Source organism: Balaenoptera ricei, chromosome 3, assembly GCF_028023285.1.
Source record: "Balaenoptera ricei isolate mBalRic1 chromosome 3, mBalRic1.hap2, whole genome shotgun sequence".
Classification (NCBI taxonomy): Eukaryota; Metazoa; Chordata; class Mammalia; order Artiodactyla; family Balaenopteridae; genus Balaenoptera; species Balaenoptera ricei.
In genome coordinates this window covers 111,396,556-111,416,608 of record NC_082641.1, presented here as the reverse complement: position 1 = coordinate 111,416,608, position 20,053 = coordinate 111,396,556, and the positions used below count along the sequence as shown (strand labels likewise).

General features: G+C 41.8%; 1 non-coding gene across 1 annotated transcript; it reads left to right on the top strand.

The window, feature by feature from the left end:
* The first annotated feature begins 8,895 nt into the window (after positions 1-8,895).
* Positions 8,896-8,968, top strand: TRNAW-CCA (transfer RNA tryptophan (anticodon CCA)). Its single transcript has one exon. It is a non-coding gene; the product is annotated as a tRNA-Trp (tRNA).
* Positions 8,969-20,053: the final 11,085 nt, after the last annotated feature.

Here is a 20,053-nt window from a genome sequence, read left to right as displayed (position 1 = left end):
AAGCAGCGCGAGAACTGAGGGGGAACGTTCTCGCGAGACTCCGGCTCAGCTGCTTTTCTTCCCGAGGCCTCGCCCCCCCCAGTTACGTACAAGTGTACGTCACTCCCAGGCCCAAGAACCTGGGAAGGGGCAGGGCCGCCGAAAGACAGTTGGGAGGTGGAGTTGGTCATTGAGCATGCACATGGACCCCGCTGCCGCGCTAAGTGCGGCGGCAAAGAGCAGTGGAGCACCTCCCCTTCCAGAAGAAAGTAGGAGAGCCGGTTTAATGCAAAATACTGAGGAAGCGCTTTTGTCCTACTTCCGCTTTTTTCTTTATCTCAAAGGAAGATCCGGTGGTGGCACCTCCTACGCCACACCTTGTGTTGGGAAATGGGAGCGCAAACTAATCTTCAAAGTCCAGAGGCGTCTCTCATCTCCTCTCCTTGGGGTAGGTTGGTGGGTAGAGAAGGCCGCCGTTGGAACGCGGCCTTCAGCAGTCTTAGGTAGGTCTCTGTCAAAGTCAAAGACAGCGCCCTCTGCGGCGGAGGGGGGGATTCCACCCTCAAGCCCACCGCCTTGTTTTTTTCGTTCAGCCTCGTCGCACCGATTTCTAAACCACTCCTGTCCTTAGGTCAGACTGAGGAGCCTACGGCACTAAAGCCTTTCAAGCTCCAACCCATTCTAAGCACATGTCTTGAGCTGGATGCAAGAGACACTGAGGTAGATGACATGCTCCTCGGTACGTTCAGACCAGCTGGTAAGTGGCAGGATGAAATGAAGCTAGCGAATCATCAGGACCCCTCACTTGCATGGGCACCTGGGAGAGCAAGGGGTTGCTGAGAGTTACGGTGGCTTCCAGTTGTGGAGGGGAAGCCAGCTGTCAATCGGGAAGCAACTCTTTGTAATGAGCATTTCTGATAAATCGCTTAAAGATACCTCAGAAGACAGGGAATCTGAATCTCCATGTCTCCAGTAATTTGATGTGATGTCTTATGCTAAGTATTTACTTTGTAAATACTTCAGCATTGTATAAGCTTCAACCCCACAAAACCTGAATCCAGTACAAGAGTAGCTAGACAGGTAAATGGGGTCCCAGTACGTGGTGGCAAGTTTGGTCCACACATAATGGGGGAGCGGAGGGGAAAGGGCAGAGAAAATTTTTTGTTTAAATTTTTCTAGTCTTGCCATAAAATACGAATTTTATTTCACACCTACTGCCTAAGAAGACACCTCAGTCTCCAGGAGCAATGCCCAAAGCCCACGTTGGGTGCCTTTAAACTTGCTAATCACCACAAGGTTCTCACATTTTGGCTAAATCAAACCTGTTTTTGTCTTCAAAAACAAGTACTGAGTGCTCCCTGAGGCTGTAATAGGAGGTGTGGAGGCAGGAAGAAAAAGCCTTTGAAAAAGAGAACAAGGACAAACAGATGCTTGTACACCCATATTCACAGCATTATTCACAATAGCCAAAAGGTGGAAACAACCCAAATGTCCACTGATGCATGAATGTGTTTTTAAGATGTGGTATATACCTATGATGGGATATTATGCAGCCTAAAAAGGAACAAAATTCTAACACAATGCAACATGGATGAACCTTGAAAACATCATGCTAAGTCAAAGAAGCTAGACACAAAAAAACAAATATTGACTAATTCCATTTACACAAGGCCCCTAGAATAGGCAAATTCATAGAAACAGAAAATAGAATAGTGGTCACTAGGGGCTGGCTGGTAGGAGGGATTGGAGAGTTACTGTTTAATGGGTACAGAGTTTCAGTCTGGGATGATGAAAAAGTTCTAGAGTTGGATAGTGGTGATGGTTGCACAACAATGTGAATGTACATAATGCCACTGATTTGTACACTTTAAAATGGTTAAAATGGTAAGTTTCCTTATGTATATTTTACCACAATTTTAAAAGTAAAGAAAAATTGTACTTGACCTTCCTTCCTCTATCTCCTATTTTTCTCCCACCTAGGAGGATATCAATAACACCAAAGATGTTACTGGCTTTACCTATGACAGAGTCCTGTCTCCATCTGTCTACTCTGGGTTATTAAGCACTGAGCAAACAAGCCAGTCTGTAAACAGATAGGGTAGGGGGTCCACAGAGAAAGAGAACCAGGCATGGCTTTCTTGACATAAGAGAAGCCATATTTGGCCGAAGCCATTTTTTGATCCAAGCCTGGCCACAATGCTTGCTGTTGAACAGGTCTCAGTAATTAATGATCGTAAGGGAAGTGAGGGAATGCAGGAACAAAGGAAAAGCAGTCAAGAAACAGTAGTTCAGCAATAAAACAGAGTCCTAGTTCCTCCTCAAGGGATGTACATAATATGATACACATCTTCAAGTTCTACAGGAGCTAAGGCCCCCACCCAGATGGAGGATGGAATGATGTTGATCTTTTCTGACCCTTGTGGCTTTAATCACCTAAAGCTTTGTCCCAGTTCAATGTTAAAATCTCCTCAGCTCAAGCCCCTTCATGAATATGCATATACCACACAAGGCCTTTCATGGATATGCACGTACTCTTGGCTTAAAACTTCCCCAGTTTTGCTGTTCAGGGAGACACTGCTTTGGGAAAGATCCCCAGTGTTCTCCTTTCTAACTGCAAGTAATAAATCCTTCCTTCTCCCGATCTTTGGCTTGGTTGTGTCTTTTGGCTCAACACCCACCAAGAAGGGAACTCAGTTTTTGGGTAACAAGCCTGACCTATGCTGAAGTGCCTAAACTACCTAAAAGATCACTATGCCTGGGTTGTGGACTCTGTCTCTGCCTTCCATCTTGTGGGAGGCCTCCCCAGCCTTTAGCTAAACTGGCAAAAAACATCCCTATCTTTTTGTGTTCCAACTTCATACCTACCTCCCTTATTTGCCTTGGCACTGCTTTCAGTTTAAAATACCATTGGTTCTATCAATCTTTTGAACAATTTGTCCTTCTCAAAATAAAGTATAACATCAGTCACAGAGAGCACTCATCCTGCTAAAAATAGTGTCCTTGATCATCAAACTTATAGCTCAAGAGGGTATTCTGGGATATTTAAATAAATGAAGTCAGAAAAGGTTATTTAAGAATTCCAAAGAATCTAAAGGAACAAGTTTCCAGGAATCGATTGTGAAGCAGTAAAGTTGCCAGAATATTTAATGTTAAAGGCACCATGGGTGTAGCACAAGTTCTTTTCATTTAGCAGAGCATCTTGAGTATTTTAGAAGGAAGTTGTTAGATGCCTTTCTCTGATACAATGATTAAATTTAGTTGTAAGCAATTAGCAAAGTTTCTGTTTGTTTGTTTTCAGTATACAGTGTTCATAGCCTGCCTACCAAGAGACAAAAGTTTCTCAGTCAGTTGGGAATTCATAATCGTCCCTGCCAGGTGTCCAGTGGAATCCTGTCCTATATTCTGGAGCAGGTTCTGGAATCATTTGCTTCACAAGTAAGCTACAAACTCAGATAATGGTGTTTTCTGGCTTCCCTGATATCACAGTGAGTGGACCAATGCCCTTAGCTGAACCAGCGCTCCTTTCTTAAACTCTAAAACTCTAACAACTCAATAATAATGGTAATAACTTCATCTCTAGCTCCTACAGTATGTGCCAGACATTGTGCTGAGTGATTTGGATATCATAATCCATTTAATCCTCACAGCAAACCCATTAGGTGGGTGTTATTTTCCAATTTTGAAGATGAAAAAACAGACCTGAATGAGGTTAAAGAGCTTGTCCAAGGTTGTATAACTTTTAAAACTCCGATTTCAAAGTGGCCTCCTACAATTACACCACTGCTTTCTTTAAGCTCATGTTCCTTGTAAAGGCTCATTAGAGTAAATATGGGAAACAAAAGAATAAGAGAAATTAATTCAACTACTCATTCACTGTAGACCTTTTGGAATACTTTCCTTACTTTCAGTGTTTTTGTTATGTATATATGACGGTTGAATTTGGTTGTGCCTTTTTTATTAGGTTAAACCAGCCTTTCCCAAACTGTGTTCTATGAGGTATGAATAGGTTAATAATGTCATTTTAAAGACTCTGAGAAGTCTAAAGAAAACCTGTTTAAACGTTGTTTAATTATAAGTACAAGTATAACAAGCATAAATATAAGAAGTAGTAGGGCACAATTTAGTCTCCTGTTTTTTTCCGTCAAGCATTTTTCTAATCTTAACACTCTTCTGATATAGAAACTACCATTACAGTTCACTCCTAACTCCAAATTCGCTGAAATCCTAGTGTCCTTCCTCACACTATTATACCGTCTGCTTACATAGTAGCACTATGATCTCATTCTGAGGTCCTTTCCCAAAGCCTCACTCTTTTGCCTTTATTCGGGCTGATTACACTTAATACAGTGTATTAATCCTGCAGTATCATCAGTATCCCAAACCTTTCCCTCTTTATAATCTTAAAATGCTGGGTGAACTTTGCAAAGATTTCTCCAGGCCACACAGACTGATACCATCAGGAAATTTTAACCCCTTCATCTAGGTCTCTTGATCACTGATAATTTTCCTGACCTGATTCATAGCCTCCTTACCTATAAGCTCCACCCTCTCCTCAACCAGCCCCAGACTCAGCCTTCTTCCACCTCTAGCAGCTGACATTCCAACTCCACCCCCAAAGTCCAGCCTCTTGGTCTGGTCTCCTGAGACCAGAAACGTGACTCTCACTTGCTCAGACTCTCACCTGCTCAGCCCGGTTTTGCACTGGCTTGTCCTGTTCCTGAGTACAGAGGGACCCCCCAGGGAGCTATCCTGCCATCTCATGTCTGCAAATTACAAAACTCTTGTACCATCTTTTGTTTAAAGTGTCAAATTCATCAGGACTCAGTGTATCCTGTGCTGGTTTCCCTTCAGCTAAATACAGCTTCTTTGTCTCAGGTCAGAATGCTCTTTGTTTCTTGCTCTAAGACTCAAGGGCAATGATTTTAAAAGGCCCTGTGGCCTCCGATAATAATTCACTTTTCAGGTTTCCTGATTAAAGAGGAATCCGGAGTATGAATATGTGTAATTTGATAAAGAATCAGTGTTACTATGAACAGTGTTACTATGAACAATTTCATGTGGCATTCTGCCCAGGCATGGCTTCACAACCACAGGAGGACCATTTATTTTCTTGTGGACATGTAGTTGATGTTCAAATGCAAAGTGAGTTCAAAATCTAAATATATCACAGACGATTACAGTTTGACACTTGAACGCCAGCAGTGCAAGCCCTAACTCAGAGAGTGACTAACATGTTTTCCTGGCAGTGGCACAGGAATCCATCCCCATGGCCAAAGGCAGCAGCAACAGCGACAGCAGGCTGAAACAACAGAGGGGATGACTTGAGCTCACTGGAAGCATTAGAGTTTCTCTTCCAGACAAGACAAAAACAAACCTGAAAAAGGTAGCTGGAAGAAACTTCCACTATGCAGATACTGTGAAACAAAAAGCATGATAGGAACTCTATGTATTCTTGAAATGCTTTGAAAGAATAAGGTACTCAGCAAAGAGTAGAAATGTGGTTAATAAGTCATTCTTCAGAAATGGATGACTGGCCATTTAAGAATACTATTTAGTCTATTAAATGTGGCTATATTTTGTGCCATTTCCGCTGAAGGCAAAAGTTATTTTTGAAAAGAGCAATGAAAAGATCCCAGCTGAATATCCTTACTTGATTCAGTAGTTTGTGCCAGTGAACAGAGCTTGGGATATCTTTTTTTATTCCAATAGTACTAGCACTTGTTATGAGAAGTCAAGAAAGCGTAGTATACTCGTCTTTGGTGTGTCATCTTACTCCTAAATGAGATGAGATCCAGGGCCCCAAGAAGGCCCCATCACACTAAAAGATCTCTTCCAGTCATTTAGAATGTCAGTAGTGACGAAAATGCCTCCATTATGGCTTCTCTCTTATGTTCTTTCTTATGGCTTCTTCTCTAAAAGTAAAATCCCCTTCTAAAGCAGAGAGGACACAGTGACAATCTGGCATCTCCATGTAAACGAACAGAAAGTAAAACTACGTGATTGAGAGGAAGTTCATGAATGAGCTCCTCACCCCCCCTCCCCCGCCCCCCACCTCTCAATCACACACACAGCACTCAGCCTTTACTTTCAGATCCCTTAGGTGGGTGCCTTTCTCTAGAATTTTCAGTGGAATTTCCTAAAGCACTGCAGTATTTGAGAGTTGCTGGTGCTTGTGAAGCAAGGCTGGGCACTTGCCCTGCCTCTGTGAGAAGTAGCTCTCTTTGACTAAAGGCGTGGTTGCTGGTAGCAGAGACATTCTGTTCCCTCTATAAGAGGCAACACAGTGTAATGAAGCAGTAATAATTACAGCTGTGATACTGGTACCAGAAAAGACAAGGACAAACAGAAATAAAATTCCAGAAACATATCCAAGTATGAGAATTCAGTATATGATACTTGGCATTTCACACTAGTGAGGGAGAGGTGGTGTTGGGACATTAGCTAACCATTTGGGAAAAAAATTTTAGATCCCTACCTCAAACTGTATGCAAGAATATATTCCTGATAAGTCAAATACTTAAAGGTTTACAAATTAAGTTTCAAAAATAAAAACATATAATTACCAGAAAATAAAGATGAATATATACATTATATATATTTATGCAAACACACACACACATAATGATCTTTTGTAAGGACAACAACAAAAGACAAAAACAGTAAAAGCAAAGATAGAAAAATGAATGCAGAAAAGACCATAAACAAAATGAAAAGCAATAAATACAAAGTTCAAAAAGATTACCGCCAGACTCTGTAAAATTAGCTGTTAACTTGTAGAAGATTGATATCACAAATGGTGTTTGTTTGGGAGAGATGCAAATGATTTCCATCTGGTAGAAAAGATACTCCCAAAGATTATGCTTTTATTGCCCTGTAGAACAATAACAGGTTTCGTATTTAACTTAGCAATCTAATTTCAGCATTCTTTCTTTCACTTCAGGATCTTGAGTTCTCCATTGAATCAGCTTTACTCTCCTGCTGGTCTCCTCACTGAGGTAAGTAAATCACTGACATAGCCTCACTATATATATTTGTATGTTTTTTTTGTTTTTTGTTTTTTTTTAATTTATGGCTGTGTTGGGTCTTCGTTTCTGTGCGAGGGCTTTCTCTAGTTCTGGCAAGTGGAGGCCACTCTTCATCGCGGTGCGCTGGCCTCTCGCTATCGCGGCCTCTCTTGTTGCGGAGCACAGGCTCCAGACGCGCAGGCTCAGTAATTGTGGCTCACGGGCCTAGTTGCTCCGCGGCACGTGGGATCTTCCCAGACCAGGGCTCGAACCCGTGTCCCCTGCATTGGCAGGCAGATTCTCAACCACTGAGCCACCAGGGAAGCCCTCTTTCTTTTTTTACATTAATTAATTAATTAATTAATTAATTTTTGGCTGTGTTGGGTCTTTGTTGCTGCGCGCGGACTTTCTTCAGTTGCGGTGAGCGGGGGCTATTCTTCGTTGCGGTGCTTCTCATCGTCGTGGCTTCTCTTGTTGTGGAGCACGGGCTCTAGGCATGCAGGGTTCAGTAGTTGCGGCACGTGGGCTCAGTAGTTGTGGCTTGCGGGCTCTAGAGCTCAGGCTCAGTAGTTGTGGCACACGGGCTTAGTTGCTCCACGGCATGTGGGATCTTCCCAAGCCAGGGCTCGAACCCGTGTCCCTTGCATTGGCAGGCGGATTCTTAACCACTGCGCCACCAGGGAAGCCCTATTTGTATGTTTTTAACTTTTTAAAAATTATATACTTTGTCCTGAAAACGTTAAACATAGAATTACCATATGATCCAGCAATTCCATTCCTAGGTATAAACCTAAAACAATTGTAAACAAAGACTCAAATAGATACACATACACCAATGTTTACAGCAGCATTATTCACAATAGCCAAAGTGTGGAAACAAGCTAAGTGTGCACCAACAGATGAATGGATAAACAAAACGTGGTATACACATGCAATGGAATATTATTCAGCCATAAAAAGGGATGAAATTCTGATATATGGTACAATATGAATAAACCTTGAGAGCATTATCCTAATTGAAATAAGCCAGGCACAAAAGGACAAATGTATGGTTCCTCATATATGAGGTACCTAGAATAAGCAAATTCATAGAATATAGAATGGAGGTTACCATAGGCTATGGGAAAGGGTGAATCAGAGTTGTTTTTTAATGGGTACACAGTTTTGGGGGGTTTTTTTTGGGGGGGTAGGTTTTTTTTGTTGTTTTGTTTGTTTGTTTTTGTCCACGCCTGTGAGGCTTGCTTGATCTTTTTTTCTTTTAATTAATTTATTTATTTATTTTTGGCTGTGTTGGGTCTTCATTGCTGCGCAGGGGCTTTCTCTAGTTGTGGTGAGCGAGGACTACTCTTCCTTGTGGTGCACAGGCTTCTTATTGCGGTGGCTTCTCTTGTTGCAAGCACGGGCTCTAGGCACGTGGGCTTCAGTAGTTGTAGCATGTGGGCTCAGCAGTTGTGGCTCACGGGCTCTAGAGCACAGACTCTAGAGCACAGGCTTAGTTGCTCCACGGCATGTGGGATCTTCCCGGACCAGGGCTAGAACCCGTGTCCCCTGCATTGGCAGGTGGATTCTTAAGCATTGTGCCACCAGGGAAGTCCCAGCTTGCTGGATCTTAATTCCCTGATCAGGGATTGAACGTGCGCCCTCGGCAGTGAAAGCACCGAGTCCTAACCACTGGACTGCCAGGGAATTCCCAGGTACACAGTTTCTATTAGGGATGATAAAAAATGTTTTGGAAATAGATAGTGGTAATGATAGCCTGACATTGTGAATATACTTAATGCCATTCAATTGTACACTTAAAAATGGTTAAAATGATGAATTTTATGTTTTGTATACTTTCCCACAATAAAAAATTTATTCTTTGACAACAACTTGGGAAGAAATATCCTTAAGATATGTGACATCAGGGACTTCCCTGGTGGTCCAGTGGGTAAGACTCTGCACTCCAAATGCAGGGGGCCCAGGTTCAATCCCTGGTTGGGGAACCAGATCCCACATGCATGCTGCAACTAAGAATCCTGCATGCTGCAACTATGAGCCTGCGTGCCACAACTAAAAGATCCTGCATGCCACACTAAAGATCCCACGTGCTGCAACTAAGATTAAGTGCAGTCAAAATAAAATTTTTTTTAAAAAAAAGGTATGTGACATCAAATATTCTTTATATATACATATTTGTCGTAAGTCAATCATAAAAAATGGACCAAAGTTAGAAGACAAAGATTAGAAGACAAAGTTCACTAAATAATAAGAAGTAAGGTCCCACAAGCCACGTGGTGCAGCCAAAAAAATAAAATAAAATAATAAAATGGTTTAGAGGAAAGAATAAGTACAAATGACAAATAAACATAAAATGTTCAACCTCACCTGGGATTTTTTTTAAATGTTAATTAAAACAACAGTGAAATTCTATTCTTTATAGCATATTGGAAAAACAATATTGTATGATATAAAACAAACTGCAATACACCTTACTGGCAAAGGTATCAGGGAAAATATGATCTGGTTCTGTCGTTTTAGAGAGCATTTTGGGAAAAGTGTGCATACTCTGTGACAAGAGTTCTACTTCAAGGAATATATCCTTACAAAATGATGGGCAAGCATGCTTCCCCTGTGTATACAAGAGAGGGAGTAGACTACTTAACCCTACAGCCTGGGCTTGAATACCAGTTCCAAGTGGCTTATAGTCTACAAGCCTCAGTTTCCTCACCTACAAAATGGGGGAAATAATAGGACCTACCTCATAGGATTAATGTGACACATAAATAAGACAGTTATTATAAAATGTACATTACCTGACACAGAGCAAATGCTCAAGAAATACTAGAGGTGGTCGTTACTGTTGTTGCTCTAATAGGATATTGTGTGAGATTTTTCCCAGTTGTCCCAGAATTGGTGATTAGGGCCCACAGGTGAGAACAAAGAAGTGAAAACTAACCTACACCCTTAAGAAAATTGCCAGTAATTGGAGCCAGGCAACTCCCCAAGAGACTAGGCAGAAACAGGCTAGACATTACCAGCCTCCTCCCTACTCCAACCACCCCACCCTTCCAGGTCTCTGTAGAAGTGAGGAGGAGTGAAGGGCACTTGGTGATTTGCTTTGCGGGGAGTGCAGAATTATCTCATGATGAGAAGGGATTTTCTCTTCCCAGTAGGAGAGGGGCAGAAGGTGCTATCTCTCCAGGGAAAACAAATGAGAAGGGAGGCTCTTGTAAAGACTGGAGAGAAGTACATAGGGAGGGGAGACCTCCATTCCATGCCTTAGTTGGCCATTTGCTGAGGCAGCATCCTAGCCAGTTTCCCCCTTTGAACAAAGGAGGGGCAAATATGAACAAAAGAAAAGAAAACTGAAGACAGCAAGCTATATGAAGGGACCAAGAGAGGAAAGTAATATGGTGTGACAAGGAAATAAGTATTCCCCCTGGATCTACCACACCTTAGAAGAGGTGGCTGAACTTGGACTGTTTCACCAGACCCTACCCAAGAAGCTGCTGGCTGGGGGAGACCCTTGCAACAGGAGGCAGCAGTTGAGAAGGAATGGTCAAGCTGGAGCTGGCATCCCCTCATCGGGGAACTATGGAGTAGGAGGCCCAGAGGGGCCCTCCAAGTACATCTATCCTGGACATGTGCCACACACTGGGTATTAGCACAGAAACCCATCAGCATAGACTAGAGAAACAGGGACAGTCAACAGAGAACCTTACAGACACACTCAGGCAAGTATAAAACCTTTTGATTCCAGATTTCTATTATTTGAAGCTAAAGGTATCTTAATATACTTCTTTCTCTGTAGACCCAATTTCTCTCTCTTCATGTACTGGCTGCCTGTCAGCTCCGAATGTACATGTTTCAAGTCCAGCCCTATGCAGAGATGAAAACTGAAGACCTTCTGTTCTATTATAAAGTTCCCAGGTAAGAGACCCTAATTGGTCCAGCTTGGATCAGTCAAGCTGGTTCAGTCAGGTATACCTGGGAATACAGGGTCACTAATCCCAGTCTCAGAAGACTGTCATCATGAGCTGGAAAGGCACCGCACAAGATGTCTCACAGTGTTGATGCAGTGGAAGAAGATGTTGTCCCAGAATCCTAGAGCACTGAGGAATCCAGATAGTCTTGGGTGGGCTTTGAAATAAACATTATATATATAGGGGAGGGCATTTACTATACTTCACTTTCCAGAGAGCTTCACAAGGTAATGTGTAGGGACTGTGGGAGTTTGGAAGGGCAGAGGGAACTGGATCTGAGAGGAAATGAGAGAGGTCATTGATTGCCACAGAGAGAGAGAGTGGTCATGTCATCTACAATGTGACCACCCTTTACAGCAGCCCATAAATCTTCAGTAAAATCATGAGCCGCTTGGTGTGATGGGATTTCTGGTGGGCACATGAAAGGAGAATGCAACTTCATATCCAGGTGTGACCTGGGGCAGGCACCTAAGAGGAATTAAACCACTAAAAGTGTAGAGTAGTCTTTGAATTACCCCAGACCCTGGATATCGAAGCCAGGTTTACCCAATTCTCTAAGTGCACTGAAGCCTCTAGGTGAAAACTGGGTTACGATTTTAATGGCAAGGAAAAAGAAGGAAACCACAAAAGATTTCACCAATAGCAGCCTGATTAAATAACCTGTGATTAAATTAAATCTAGCTAACTATCAATACAAGTTAGAATCCTGATCCTTCACAGGATGGGGCTTCTGTGCTTTATCTGCAGTTGGCCTGGTGAAATGGAGCAGTGAGGAATTTCAAAACTCTTAGATGTTCTTTAGACTCTAAGACTTCTAGTCTATATTTGCTTCTTTGGAATCAAATTTCCCGGGAACTTTATGGGCTATTTTCTTACCATACTGATTCATATACCTTCAAGCCTTAAAGCTGTTAGATGGTGGGAGCAGGGATTTCTGTGACCTCTAGCCCACATTAAGGCAAATTTGGCTTTGAGGGAGAATGGGAGAAGTGGCAAGTACTTTGAAAAAAGTTGTCGAAAACAGAATGAAGGGACTTCCCTGGTGGCGCAGTGGTTAAGAATCCGCCTGCCAATGCAGGGGACATGGGTTCGATCCCTGGTGCAGGAAGATCCCATATGCCACGGAGCAACTAACCCCAATTGCCACAATTACTGAAGCCCGCGAGCCACAACTACTGAAGCCTGCATGCCTAGAGCCCGTGCTCCGCAACAAGAGAAGCCACCGCAATGAGAAGCCCGTGCACCGCAACAAAGAGCAGCCCCCCACTGGCTGCAACTAGAGAAAGCCCTCGCGCAGCAACGAAGACCCAACGCAGCCAAAAATAAAATAAATTAATTTTTTTAAAAAAGAAGAAAATCAGAGATATAATTTAAAAACAACCCCACTTTCTAAATGCAATAAGTATCTTCATGTAAAAATTCTTGGGATTAAAATTCACTTTGAGGGAGCTCCCCGGCGGCCTAGTGGTTAGGATTTCAGGCTTTCACTGCTGTTGCCCAGGTTCAATCCCTGGTCGGGGAACTGAGATCCCGCAAGCTGCGCAGCGCAGCCAAAAAGGAAAAAAAAAATTCACTTTGAGGATTTATCAATGATAAAAAGCCCTTCATATGGATGCTCACCAGACTTACTGGGGTGATCATTTAGCACTATATAAAAATATAAATCATTATGTTGTATACCTGAAAGTAATATGTTATGTGTCAATTATACCTCCCAAAAAAAGCCCTTTATGACATCTATTTTTAAATGGATTCATGAAACTTCACTGAAGAAATGGAAAAGAAACAGAATAGTTTTTTTGTTTGTTTGTTTGTTTGACCACGACGTGTACCTTGCAGGATCTCAGTTCCCCAGCCAGGGATTGAACCCAGGCCATGGCAGTGAAAGCGCTGAATCCTAACCACTAGACCACAGGGAACTCCCAACAGTTAGTATTTTTAAAATGCAGAGACAGGGCATAAATGTTTTGTCACAAAAATAATCCTGGTTCAACGTGTAATGAATGGAAAGGTATAATACCTAAAATGGAGAAGATTTACAAATGCTGGTAATACTTGGAAATTTGAAGCAACTCTTAACAATGTCTGGAGTTGATTCAAATTTTCCAAATTCTCAGAAGATTGCTAAAAACCAGATGGTGCAAAAAGAAAATCTTTATAGCAAATTTACCCATAGCAAGTACAAGAAAAGGGTCTGTTGACAGCTCCAGAGCCGTCTTGAACTTGAACTGGTGCTATACAAAGTGCTTCTCACAGAAAATGTAAGTGCTCTTAGGATGTATCTGCTTTTTTTAGAAAGAGGCTATCTTGCCACTCTTATTCATAAAAAAAAGTGTGATTACTATTTTCTTTTTTGCTTTAGACACCACATAAACAGAATCTTGATTTAGTATTTTTCTGATTAGCATTCTAATGAAAAATGGTTTAGAGGTATTTATTTTTAAGTATTTTGGCCAGTTTGGGTTTTTTCACTAGTAGCACTAGTAACCTGGAAAAAATTTTTAAAAGCTTTCATCAGTTGTTTTATCTATCACAGAAAGCAGTGTTTGGTATGGTAAAATATTACTCACTTCATATTTTTTAAACCTTAAGATATACATTCATAGACGATACTAAATTTTTACAAATGTTTAATCTATATACACCTAAGGACCTAAAAGTAAATTCTGTGTTTTTCCATATTTTTTACATTTACCAGAAGTAAAACTTTTCTTTAAAAGTCAAAAACTTAAGAAATAATTGTGTCTAGAAATAATTGTGCCACAACTAAGAGTTTGTGTGCCACATCAACTAAATCCCACATGCTGCAGCTAAGACCTGACACAGCTAAATAAATAAATAAAATTCTCCAGAAACATTGTCCATGATATTTTAAAATGTGTTAGAATTAGTTAAGTTTCAGTTGTGGGACTTGCCTGGTGGTGCAGTGGTTAAGAATCTGCCTGCCAATGCAGGGGACACGGGTTCGAGCCCTGGTCCAGGAAGATCCCACATGTCGCGGAGCAGCTAAGCCCGTGTGCCACAACTACTGAGCCTGTGCTCTAGAGCCCACGAGCCGCAATTACTGAAGCCCACGCACCTAGAGCCCGTGCTCTGCAACAAAGCCACCGCAATAAGAAGCCCACGCACCGCAACGAAGAGTAGCCCCCGCTCGCCGCAACTAGAGAAAGCCTGCGCACAGCAACGAAGACCCAACACAGCCAAAAATAAACAAATAAATTTATTTTTTTAAAAAAAGAAAACCTCAAACATCTCTATCTGTAGATAGTGGAAAGCAATATGCATTGTTTTCTCTTAATCTCTATTTTAAGTTTTTCCATAATGAAAATGGATTATTTGTGTTTTAATAAAGGCAGGAGGGGTGTGGTTTCAAGACTCGAGCTCAAACCAGGATAAAGTCATTTTTGCCTCAGGAGCCACATCGCAGAAAAGGTACACTAGAGGGGGTGGGCAGCCAGAGACATTCGATGAATGAGGGTATGTCTGGAAGAAATATTAGATCATCATTCCGAATTTCACATGAACTTTAATAAATCAACCATCATATATCTGACCTTGCAATTAAAATGTTTGGATTTAGAGCACAGAAGTTTATCATCCTCACCAGAAAAGGGAGAGAGAAAGAGAAGTGAGATGGGTATTTTCATTTCAGCTAGTTTCCTTTGCTTTTGCTATATGACATTTCTTTTTTTTTTAATATTTATTTATTTATTTATTTTTGCTGCTCTGAGTCTTAGTTGTAGCACACAGGATCTTTTAATTGTGACATGTGAACTCTTAGTTGTGGCATGCATGCAGGATCTAGTTCCCCGACCAGGGGTCGAACCCGGGCCGCCTGCATTGGGAGCATGGAGTCTTACCCACTGGACCACAAAGGAAGTGCCTGTATGACATTTCTAAATGTTTGGCCACCTGTAGGCCCTTGTAAAACACTGTTACCTCTCCCACTGTTGTCTCCTTGTGAAAAATTTTACATGGAAAGATCTTATGAAGAGGTCCTGTTATAGGATATAATGTACAGCTTTTGTTTTTTCTGCTCAGCATTCATTCCTTAAAGTATTCCTCTGATCTTCATTCTGGTGGCTTGCTAACTGTGGGATCCCACTCCCCACCAGAGGGATGGGCACATCTCACTAAGAAGCCAAGCAAACTCCTACGAGGGAACTTCACTGTTGAGATGAGGCACACAGGTACCACAGCGGGTTGGACCTGATCATCTGCTGGCAATTGCCTAAAGAGGTAGCACACAAGTTCCTATGACTAAGATCTGGACTTTTCTGGTTCAAGGGCTTCTCAAGGCTGTACTTCCTCCTTCTAAATTATGAGCCAGCCAATAAAACCAATAAATTCTTTGTTTTTTTAGCCAAAGTTTTGTTTTGTGTTTCTTGCAATTGAATCCTAAAAGATATAAGGGAATTCGTTTTATATTCTCTCAAAATACAGTCATCCCTCAGTATCCTCAGGGGATTGGTTCCAGGACACTTCCCAATGCCCCCGAAAAAATCCGTGGATGCTCAAGTTCCTTATACAAACCAGTGCAGTATTTGCATAAAACCTACACACATCCTCCTGTGTACTTTAAATCATTTCTAGATTACTTGTAATACCTAATACAATGTAAATGCTATATAAATAGTTGTAAATACATGTAAATACTATTGCCAGTGCAAATTCAAGTTTTGCTTTTTGGAACTTTCTGGAATTTTTTTCCCAAATATCTTTGTTCTATGGTTGATTGAATCCATAGATACCCAACCTGCAGATAAGGAGGGCTGACTATAAGCAAAACTGGCTAGAGGGGAAGGAGAGTTGTGTAATGGAAAAAGCTCAGGACAGTGGGCCTTGGATAAATCACTTAACAAAGAGGTCTGAGTCTCAGTCCCTTAATTTGTAAAATGGGGATCCTCTGGGGGCAAGGTACAGAAACTTGACTTGAACCATCTTAATCACAAAAGAGATTTACTGAAAGAAGGCTGTGATAACCCAAAGAATCAAAGGAAAAGGCAATCAAGTCTAAGTAGGTCTTTTTCTGTCTCTCTTCTCTACTTCTCTCAGCATGTCAACTTCCGTTTCTCCTAAACCAGCAAATCCTGGACTCACAAGCACACAGCTTTATATCATAGCAAGGCATGTCATCAAGGCCCAAGGACCCAAGCAGCTGTGTCTGAAGATGAGAGAATACGATACAATTTTTGAGTATTTAGTTTTCAAGCCCCATTGGAAAGTGGAAATAATTGAGGAAGGCAGCTCTTAGCCCACTCCAGGGAGCTTTAGGCACCACTCTCACCCACAAGCCCAGAGGTGGATGGAAGGGCCATCCTTTTTTCATTTGGAGAACCAGAGCCTCATATCCACAGAGGCCCAAATGGCTTTCCACCAGTCCCCTTGCATGGCCACTCCCCTTTACAAAACAAATGGTCTCCCCGCTCTGAACCTCTCCCTTACTTAGACAAGTTAGTCAAATTCTCTTATCCTACTGGAAGGAGAAGAGCTCTTTTTGTGGTATGCAAAGGCATATGAAGGAAGAACCCACATTTGATTTTGCACCAGGGTCCAATTTTACAGCACTTTTTCCTGAATAGTTGCAATAACTAGTTGTAAAACATAATGAAAGGGCAAAAACCGTAAAAGTTGGTGGATCCGTTCTCTCCCCTCTTCTGATCCTGGTGGAGCTAGTTTCCATTGTGGTTAGTCTCACAGTCTTATGAAAACACATTCACCAACTTCTGGTGCAGGATTGTAACAGGGAAGAACTAAATCGGACTCCATGTTGGATCTGTTTCTTTGACTTCAACCTTTGCTCTCTGTTGCTTTTGTTACTATAATCATACATAATGACCTGCCACAGGGAACCCTGCCCCTCTGCCTGAATGTTAAAGTGCCTTTGTTCAGGTCACTGGGAGACAATCTGACCCTGCCCACCTGTGAATGGCTGCAGAAAAGAAGAAATTAACACGTCCCCTTCCCGATGCTGGCCAAGCCAGATAAAACTAATGACCTTTTTACTTCACTTCCTCACCTCCTCCCCCTCTCTGTTCTATAAAAGAAACTGGCATCCAGACCCCGATAAGATGGTTTTTGGGGGACCCTAGTCCGCAGTCTTCTTGGTCTGCCGGCTTTCCGAATACAGTCCAGTCGCTGTTCCTTGCCTCAACACCTGGTCTCCCGATTTATCGGCATGCCGTGCGGCGGGCAGAGTGAGCTTGGACTCGGTAACAGGATCAGCTACATAATATATAGGGCCCAGTACAAAATTAAAGTGTGAGACTCCCTGTTCAAAAGTTATTAAGAATTTCAAGACAGCAATAGAAAAGCATTAAGGCAAGTGTGGGACTTTTCTAAGCACAGGTCCCTGTGGAGTGTATCGTTTCCCTGCTCATGAGGTGGCAAACTATGTTCTGTGCTCAGCTCTCTAACCACAGGTGCTCATGAACCGGTCAGGGTCAGGGCAGGAAACAACAATCCTGACCAAAAGCAGCCCAGTTCAGAGAGATGCAAATCTCCCTCTAGCACATCCATCCTTTTACACCCACCTTTCCCCCACATCTTTTTTTTTTTTTAGTCAAAAGTTCATAGCTTTATTTATAACAACCAACAACTGGGCATGCTCTATGGCACATCAACAAGTTAATGGATAAGCAAGTTGTCAAATAGCAATAAAGTTGAGTACAAGTTAGCATTAAGAATTAAACTATCTATAATTGTAATAACTTGGGTGGATCTCAATATGATTGAGTGAAAAAAGCATTGTTAAAAAGAACACTGTATTATTCCATTCATATAAATTTTAACCCATTGCAAAGTATCTACAGTGACAAAAAGCTGATCAGTGGTTTCTGAAGGATGGTGACAGAGGGGTGGTAATCAGGAATTACAGTGTTGCATTAAGAAACTTTTGGTGGTGATAGATATGTTCATGATCATAATTGTGATAATTTCAGCCTTATAAAAAGCTTATATAAAATATTTTATAAATATCAAATCTCATCTTCATACACTATAAATATATGCAAGTTATTGTATACCAAACCTCAATAAAGCTTTAAAAAAGTGTATTGTCCCAAAATGAATATATCATGGAAAATAAATACCACATAATAAAGTGTGCCTTTTGTCTGTGTCTCCTACTGTTTTCTAACATTGAGTTATGAAATAAATCAACTTTGTTTCACAGCAACATAGTGTCAATTAAAATCATTAGCTGAGGTAAGGTTTAATTCTCAAAGCCAGTCTTTCAATTTCAGTTTCTTTTTCTTTTCTTGTTTTTAAATTTTTTTTTATTGGGGTATAGTTGTTTTACAATGTTGTGTTAGTTTCTACTGTTCAGCGATGTGAAGTAGAGTTCCCTGTGCTATACAGCAAGTTCTTATTAGTTATCTGTTTTATACATATTAGTGTATATGTGTCAATCCCAATCTCCCAATTCATCCCACCCCCCCTTTCCCCCACATCTTACATAACTATAAGACACTTGGTGGAAGCTTTCCTAGGACAAAAGAATAGTCTGCTTAAGTCTTAGTAAAGTGTTCATTTTTTTCCTTTTTTTTAATTGACATATAGTTGATATACAATATTATATGTTACAGGTGTACAGTATAGTGATTCACAAATTTTAAAGGTTATGTTCCATTTATACTTATTATAAAGTATTTGCTATATTCCTCCTGTTGTACAATATATCCTTTTTTTTTTTTTTTTTGGCTGTGTTGTGTCTTCGTTGCTGCACACAGGCTTTCTCTAGTTGTGGCGAGTGGGGGCTACTCTTCGTTGCGGTGCACGGGCTTCTCATTGCAGTGGCTTCTGTTGTTGTGGAGCACAGGCTCTAGGCGCGGGCTTCAGTAGTTGCAGCACGCGGCCTCAGGAGTTGTGGTGCACGGGCTTAGTTGCTCCAAGGCATGTGGGATCTTTCCAGCCCAGGGATCGAACCCATGTCCCCTGCCTTGGCAGGTGGATTCTTAACCACTGGACCACGAGGGAAGTCCCGTACAATATATCCTTGTAGCAAACCTAATTGTTTGTGCCTCTCAATCCCCTACCTCTATCTTGCCCTTCCCCCCTTCCCTCCTAAAGTGTTCATTTTTGCCAGCTAGAAATTACTTGCAGCTTTCACAAGAGTTTTAAATTTTTTTCAGCTTCTATCCATTAAGGTTTACAGTACTTAGTGTCTGAATTTTAGCCTGGGCCCTCTGGACAAAGTTGAGAGTCCCTCAAGTCCACGGGCCTCAATGGGAAAGAGCTACATTGGCTTGGTCTTGCCGTTGAAAAAAAAGATTTTTTTTTTTGGCTGTGTCGGGTCTTAGTTGCGGCACACGGGCTTCTCTCTAGTTGTGGCACACGGGCTCCAGAGCGTATGGGCTCAGTAGTTGTGGCACACGGGCTTAGTTGCCCCGCATGTGGGATCTTAGTTCCCCGACCAGGGATTGAACCCTCGTCCCCTGCATTGGAAGGCGGATTCTTAACCACTGGACCACCAGGGAAGTCCCGAAAAAGCAAAATATTATTGTATTTTGTGTGTGTGTGTGTGTGTGTGTGTGTGTGTGTGTGTATCTGGCCCCTGTATCTAGATGCTTTCAGTTAACTCTTGTAGGTTTTCCAGGTGTGCAAACCAAATCATCACAAAAAATGTCATTTGCTTCCTCCCTTCTATTTGTTATATCTTATTCTGTCTCTTACCATTTTACATATGCTGTAGTACAATTTCTTTCTTTCTTTTTTTTTTAAAGCTCTTCCTGAGCCATTTGTTTCCTTTTTTTTTTTATTAATTAATTTATTTATTTTAGCTGCTCTGGGTCTTCGTTGTGGCACGAGGGCTCTTCACTGCAGCCCACAGGCTTCTCTAGTTGTGGCGCACGGGCTGTAGAGTGCAAGGGCTCAGTAGTTGCGGCATGCGTGCTTAGTTGTGGTACGTGGGATCTTAGTTCCCCGACCAGAGATTGAACCCGGGCCCCCTGCATTGGGAGTGGGGAGTCTTAACCACTGGACCACCAGGGAAGTCCCTGCAGTGCAATTTCTTTTAAAATTAGCTGACAAATGGGAATTCCCTGGCGGTCCAGGGACTCTGCGCTTTCACTGCCAAGGGTCAGGGTTTGATCCCAGGTCAGGGAA